Raw genomic sequence first — 7,197 nt, 5'->3', positions numbered from 1 at the left:
TCCCCATTTTAAACTCCGACGCCGCCGCACCCCTCCAAATCTCTCATCCTCCCTCCGAATCTCGGCGTCTCCATCCATCAGCAAGTGATCCCGTTCCCACCCATGGCCCTCCGCGCGCTCGACAACACGCTGCCGGCCGCCGTGGCGGACCAGCGCCCCAAGAAGGCCGCCAAGCTGCTCTCCCCCACCGGCAGCGGCGGCAACGGCAGGAAGCAGCAGCAGCGCAACGACGAGAACTCGGCGCCGCTGACCAAGCCCGCGTCGCCTGTGGCGGCGGCCGCGGCGGAGCCGGCCGTGGAGTACGTCCGGTCCGAGGACCTGCTGCCCGTGCCGGCGCCCAAGGCCCGCGCCGCCGGCCTCGTGGCGGGGCTCGACTCCAAGGACTGGGTCAAGGTCTGCGAGGCCCTCAACGACGCCCGCCGCCTCGCCATCCACCACCCGGCCCTCCTCGCCCCCATCCTGTAAGCTCCTCTCTGTCTCCTCCGATTTTGCCTGTTAATTTCTGTCGAATTCCGTTCTGGATCTGATCTGAGATCCCTTTGGTTAATGGCAGGGAGAAGGTGGTGCTGGGGATCGTGAAGACGATGAAGAACCCGCGCAGCGCGGTGCTCAAGACCTCCGTCATGGCCTGCACGGACGTCTTCACGGGCTTCGGCAACCTCATCTCCTCGGCGTCCGCGGACGCGTTCGACAAGCTGCTGCTGCAGCTGCTGCTCAAGGCGTCGCAGGACAAGCGGTTCGTGTGCGAGGAGGCCGAGAAGGCGATGCGCGCCATGGCCACCTCCATGCCGCCCCTGCCCCTGTTGAGGAAGCTTAAGTCGTACGTCCACCACGCCAACCTCAGGGTCCGCGCCAAGGCCGCCGTCGCCATGGCGCACTGCGCAGCCAGGATGGTACGTACCGCTTGTCGACTCAAATCCAGGCAGCGGAACTCGCTCTGTTTGTTTTATTTTCCTCACCCGCGAATCATGTGTGAATTGGCAGGACGTGGAGACGATGAAGGAGTTCGGCCTGCCGGCGCTGCTGCAGGTGGCGGCCGAGCTGCTGAACGACCGGCTGCCGGAGGCGCGCGAGGCCGCCCGCAGCATCGTCGGGTCCACGCACGCCGCCTTCTTCTTCTTCAAGGAGGCCGCCGAGAAGGAGCAGGAGCAGAAGGAGAATGAGCTCAAGGAGGAGCAGGAAGAGGGGAAGGAGAATGAGAACGACGAGAAGGTGAAGGAGAGTGAGGAAGAGGAGGAGAAGAAGGAAGAGCCGTCGGCCGTGGCGGCAGCGTGGGAGAGCCTGTGCGCGCTGAGCCTGTCGCCCATCTCGGCGCAGGCCGTGGCCAAGATCGTCTCGCAGTTGCAGGCCCAATAATCAACTGCTCGATTCGATTGATCGCCGCGATTCTGTCCGCGATTCGTAGTGATGCATGCTATCTCGCATGATCTGCTGCCCCATGTTCTAGTAGCCTCAAATTATTGGTGTTTCCAGTTCCCCCGATATAAATTATCTATTATTATTACAGTCGAAGAAAACATGGTTCCCGTAGTCACGGGAGTAGCCATTTCCCGGAACAAAAAAAATGTGTCGCTCAGCAAATCCAGCAGCTTTTCACTGCGTCGCCGGAAAAAACTTTGACCCAATGTTCCAAGATAGCGTAGCTTCCGTCGAAAACGACGACGAGAAGGGATAAGAAGAGCTCCGTGTGCGTCCAATCTTTCAGCCAGCTCCGATCCAAACGCGTCGCTGTCCGGTGAGCGAGTGGTGATCCACGCGAGAGTGACCAGCTGGTGCGGTGCTTGCTTGCTTCCAGGAATCGGAATCCTCCTCCTCATCTTCTTCCTCCCCATATCCCCTGTCGCCCTCCGCGTTGGCGACGCACGTCTCCTGCTTTGCCTTGTCCTTGATGGACGGGGGCCAGAGCGTCGCCAAGCGGCACGGCGCGGCCGCGGCCGCGGCCGCCGGCGCCGAGGAGGACCCTGAGCGGCACCGTGCTCTACATGAGGCGGCGGATGATCACGATGGTGGCGACAAGAAGGCGCCTCGCCGGAGCAGCAGCAGGCGGGTCGCCTCCCTCGACGTCTTCCGTGGCCTCACCGTCGCTGTACGCAGCCCGGCCCCTTCCCCTTCCACACCAACACGACCACACCTGCTTAGTTCCTATGCCACAAGCAAAGTTTCGTGTCTGCCTGATCCAAGCTCTTCCAACCGTGCGTGTTCGTTTCGGTGCTGCAGCTGATGATACTGGTGGACGGCGCCGGCGGCGAGTGGCCGGTCATCGGGCACGCGCCGTGGCACGGCTGCAACCTCGCCGACTTCGTCATGCCCTGCTTCCTCTTCATCGTTGGCATGGCCATCCCCCTATCCCTCAAGGTGTTCCATTCTTACTCTGAACTCTATTCTGAAATGTACCACTTTTGTTGGTTCAGACTGCAATGACCAGCTGAATTTTCAAGTTTCCCCTTGTACGTATATACTCTACTAGATAGGTTCGTCCAACCATTGGCTGTTCTTAACTTCGAATTCCAATAAACGCGCAGAGGATTCCAGACCGCAGCCGGGCGATCAGGAGAGTAGTCATAAGAACACTGAAGCTGCTTTTCTGGGGGATCTTGCTGCAAGGTATCTGATCATCTACACCCCAGTTAGCTTCTTAAATTCAGGGCCAACACCTGATGCTTAAATTCCCCTCTTTGCAAAGATGGAATTCTAACAAGTTGACAATGTCTCACCATATTCAGGTGGCTACTCCCATGCTCCAGATGAACTCACCTATGGTGTTGACATGAAGCACATAAGATGGTGTGGTATCCTCCAGGTACGAAACCACGCAAAATTTACTTTACATACTTGAAAAGAACGAATGCATACGTCAGGGAGTGATTTTGTATTTGCTTCTTCAGAGGATTGCCCTTGCATACTTGGTGGTTGCAGTTATGGAGATCGCAACAAAAGACGCGAGGGTTCAGGATCAGTCAAGTTCAGGCTTCTTCTCAGTTTTCAGGCTGTACCTTTCCCAATGGTATATGCTTTTTGATGTCATCTGAATTGTTAGGCATTGCAGATTTCACATACTGATTGTGGCTTCTGTTTATCTACAAGGATTGTCGCATGTTGCATTCTCCTGATCTACTTGTCCCTTGTTTACGGGATTTACGTTCCGGACTGGGAGTTCACGGTGCGAAATGTCGACAGCCCAAACTATGGCAAAGTTTTAACAGTATGAGACTTCAAGCTCTGTCATTTTACTTTCTTTATTTTCTTGTGAAATTGTTGATGTTCCATACTACTCGTTTGAGCGTAGAATTAATCTTGCATCGTATTGCATGTTTAATTAGTTGAGTCAAAGTTTGTATAGATACTTTGCGTCTTCAAAAACAATCTACTGACAAAATGATTTTGTAAACATATCGCTGGGCAAGCCCAGGAATCCTGCCATTCTTCACCATTTCTTGCCATGACAAGCTGAACAAACTACATTTCAACAGCAATGTATAACTCAGTTCTTTGTACTTCAGGTTGTTTTCATGTTAGTTAGTGATACTAAACAGAGTCCAATATACAAATCATACTCAAAACTGTGCCATGACAGTGTTATTGTTTTGCACCTGTACAATCAAAGTAGTTTTGTGAAAGTCGAAACTCATTTACAGTGTTGTCTGATTTATTAGGTGACCTGTGGCACAAGGGGAAATCTGAGCCCTCCTTGCAATGCTGTAGGTTACATCGACCGTAAAGTTCTCGGCATCAATCACCTGTACCAGAAACCTGCATGGAGGAGGCACAGGGCGTGTGTTTTCACTTTTCAGATAACAAAACATTCATGTCTGTCCTTTGCAGTTATTTCCAAACTCTTACCCGCCAACTTATGCACCGGTCTACGCAGGACTGTACTGATGATTCCCCACACGAGGGGCCTTTCAAAAGGGACGCCCCGGCCTGGTGTGCCTCGCCATTTGAACCTGAAGGCTTACTAAGGTAAGGTAGTATTCTGTGTGGTGTCAACGGGGGATTTCTGATCATCAGATGTATCTATAATTCACTGTTGAGTGTTGACACTGTTCCTTGTTGCTTTTGCAGCTCATTTTCTGCGGTGTTAAGTACGATCATCGGCGTACACTACGGGCACGTGCTTGTTCATATGAAGGTGATTTTTCCTCACATGTCAGGCTTTTTCTGTCGGTGTAGAGTAGGCTGCTGACTGTTGACATGTTTATTGTTCCTGAAATTTCAGAGTCACATGGACAGGCTAAAGCAGTGGGTCACCATGGGCATAGCTCTCCTCCTCCTCGGAATCATTCTGCACTTCTCTCATGGTAACCAGACTACATAGTACACATTCAACAAAAAAGAGTTACAACTCATACATGTTTCCACTCCTCCCCTATCTGAACACGATTCAACAAAGTTTGCTCTTTCACATTTCATTGCAGCGATTCCTCTGAACAAACAGCTGTACACGCTCAGTTACATCTGCGTGACCGCCGGCGCCGCTGGCATCGTCTTCTCCATGCTTTACTTCCTTGTAAGCCCTTCTCAATTTTACAAAACTAGATTTATTTCTTAATAATTAATGAACAATTGAACATCGGCAGAAAAAGAAAAAAAGAGAATATTCAAAATCCTCCATATGACAGCCTGACATCCTGAATATTCAAATCTTCCATGGCTGACATCCTGAGCATCGTCGACGACAACATTGTTGACACCTGGTGGCTTCCCCAGGTCGACGTCGTGAGCCTGCGTTATGTCTTCGCACCACTGCGGTGGGTCGGCATGAACGCGATGCTGGTGTACGTGATGGCGGCGGCCGGCATCTTCGAGGGTTTCCTCAACGGCTGGTACTACGACGGGACCAACAACACGCTGGTAACTGCAACGAACCTGCCTGCCATCGATCGACCGCCTTCGGGCTTCAGCGCATGTTGAGAAAGAGAAATTCTGTCACCACGTACTGCAGGTTTACTGGGTGAGGAAGCACGTGTTCGTCCGGGTGTGGCACTCGGAGAGGGTGGGCATCCTCCTCTACGTCCTCGTCTCGCAGATCCTGCTCTGGGCGCTCCTCGCCGGCCTCCTCCACCGGGCCGGGGTCTACTGGAAGCTGTAGCGAGCCAGGAAGACATCGGTGTCACTGTTTGCTTGTGTGTGTTGGAACTTAGAATTGTGTAGCATCTGTGTAAGAAGACAAGAAACGAGAAGAAAAGATTGAAGGCTCACTGACTGCCCATTATGTGGCGAGCAGATGCAGAGCACACCTACCAGCGGGAGTGGGAGATCAAAGTCATTGACTGCCCATTACTTGCTATAACAAGTACTCCCTCCGTTTCAAAATAGATGACCCAACTTTGTACTACTAAAGCTAGTACAAAGTTGGGTCATTTATTCTTTAACGGAGGGAGTACGTACATTTCATAGAAAATGATAAGTTGTCGGTTTAGTCATTTGCTGAAAGGGCGCAAAAGGATTCCACCATGATCCCAGGCAGAAGCGGGAGTAAGCTTCAGAAAGCTAGAAGGCCTGCACCTGGTGAGATGTATGGTGAAGAGGTAAAGTAGTGTAGCATATGGAGTAAATTGCAGAAAACCACCACTTTGAAGGCAAGCTTTGCGAAAACCACTACAATACATTTTTTTTTTGCAAAAAACACCGTGTCTACCGTAATCTTTTTGCAAATAACACTGATCGGCGGATTTGCCTCTGTTGAGTATGTTTATGACAGATGGGGCCCGTCAGTCAGGCTGATGTGGCACCGCTTAACACCTCGCATGTAACGGCGATGTTTGGGACGTTATCCTCTTGTGTGGAGCCCTGTGGGATCCACCTATCACTGAAACAAAAAATAAAAAAATCTGGTTCTCGCCTTATCTTCACCAGCTCGCTGCCGCCCGTCCCTGCCCCCGTGGTCAATGGCGCATGCCCGAAGGCCCGCACCCGACGTGGTGCTCGAGCAAGGAGTCGCCGTCTCCTTCCTCAGCCACGGCGACCACCCTACTCACTGGCTGCTGCATCTCCTACGTCGATGGCGGCTCGAGCGCAGAGGTAGCGGCACCAGCTGGATTGGAGCGGGGAGAATGGATCTGAGTGTGGAAGTCGCCGGCGGCTCGGTTGCCGTCGCCCGTCCTGACCCCAACCGAGGCAAGGGCCGTCGTCGCTGTTTCCGCATCGAGGGGAGGCAGAGGACGCCGCCAGTCCCGCCCCCGGCCGAGGGGCAGCCTTCCGCCACGCGCCAAGGACGCCGTGCATCGCCGGGGTTGCCGACCTCATCCAAGTCCCGCCGTCGCTCACGGCGGAGGAGCACGAAACCGATGTATAGAGAGGGCGGCGACTCAATTCTTGCCGGATCTGGGTGAGGGCTGGTTAATGGCGGTGAATTTCGTGGAGCTCAAGGGCAATGGTGATGGGCGGCGCAGCGCTGCTGCATGTTGCTGGATCGGTGGCAGAGAGATAAATCAGGATGAAATGCTGACAAGTGGGCTCCATGTCCAGTAAAACGGTTGAACTTAACGGTGTTAGAAATTGGTGCCACATCAGCCTGATTAGTGGGCCCCATCTGTCATAAACATACTCAACAGAGGCAAATCCGCCGATCAGTGTTATTTGCAAAAAGATTACGGTAGACACGGTGTTTTTTTGCAAAAAAATGTATTGTAGTGGTTTTCACAAAGCTTACCTTCAAAGTGGTGGTTTTCTGTAATTTACTCGTAGCATATGGGATTATGAGAGTGAACAGTATAAAACTACCACTTTTTGCCTTATGGTTCTAAAAAACTACCGAACATTTGTGTGTGACTGATATCTACCACATTCGGCGTCGGCTGTTTCAAAAAACCCAAAACGCCGAGTGCTTTCCAATTGATCGTGATTATGGCAGTTGCGGTACGCTCCTAAACAAACTGTTAGTTTGACCATTAGCTGACATGTGGGGCCGCCATGTAAAGCACTCGGCGATTTGGGTTTTTTGAAACAGCTGACATCGAAAGTGGTAGTTATCAGTCACAAACAAATTTTCGGTAGTTTTCTGGAACCATAACGCGAAAAGTGATAATTCACATTTGGGCTATTCACTCGGGATTATGGAGAAAATTAATCTGGAATGTCACATTTGTTCACTTATCCAGAGTCTGATCCAACTGTCCAGAAATATAAACTTGTATCCAGTCTAATGCATATATATGATCACTAGTAGAAAATGGCCCGGGACTAAAGCCCAAAACC

At 52.0% G+C, this 7,197-nt stretch overlaps 1 pseudogene; it reads left to right on the top strand.

The window, feature by feature from the left end:
• Positions 1-30: 30 nt before the first annotated feature.
• Positions 31-5,293, top strand: LOC119278313 (annotated as a pseudogene).
• The last annotated feature ends 1,904 nt before the right edge of the window (positions 5,294-7,197 follow it).

Source organism: Triticum dicoccoides, chromosome 3B (genome assembly GCF_002162155.2).
Source record: "Triticum dicoccoides isolate Atlit2015 ecotype Zavitan chromosome 3B, WEW_v2.0, whole genome shotgun sequence".
Classification (NCBI taxonomy): Eukaryota; Viridiplantae; Streptophyta; class Magnoliopsida; order Poales; family Poaceae; genus Triticum; species Triticum dicoccoides.
This window is presented reverse-complemented; position numbering and strand designations above follow the sequence as displayed.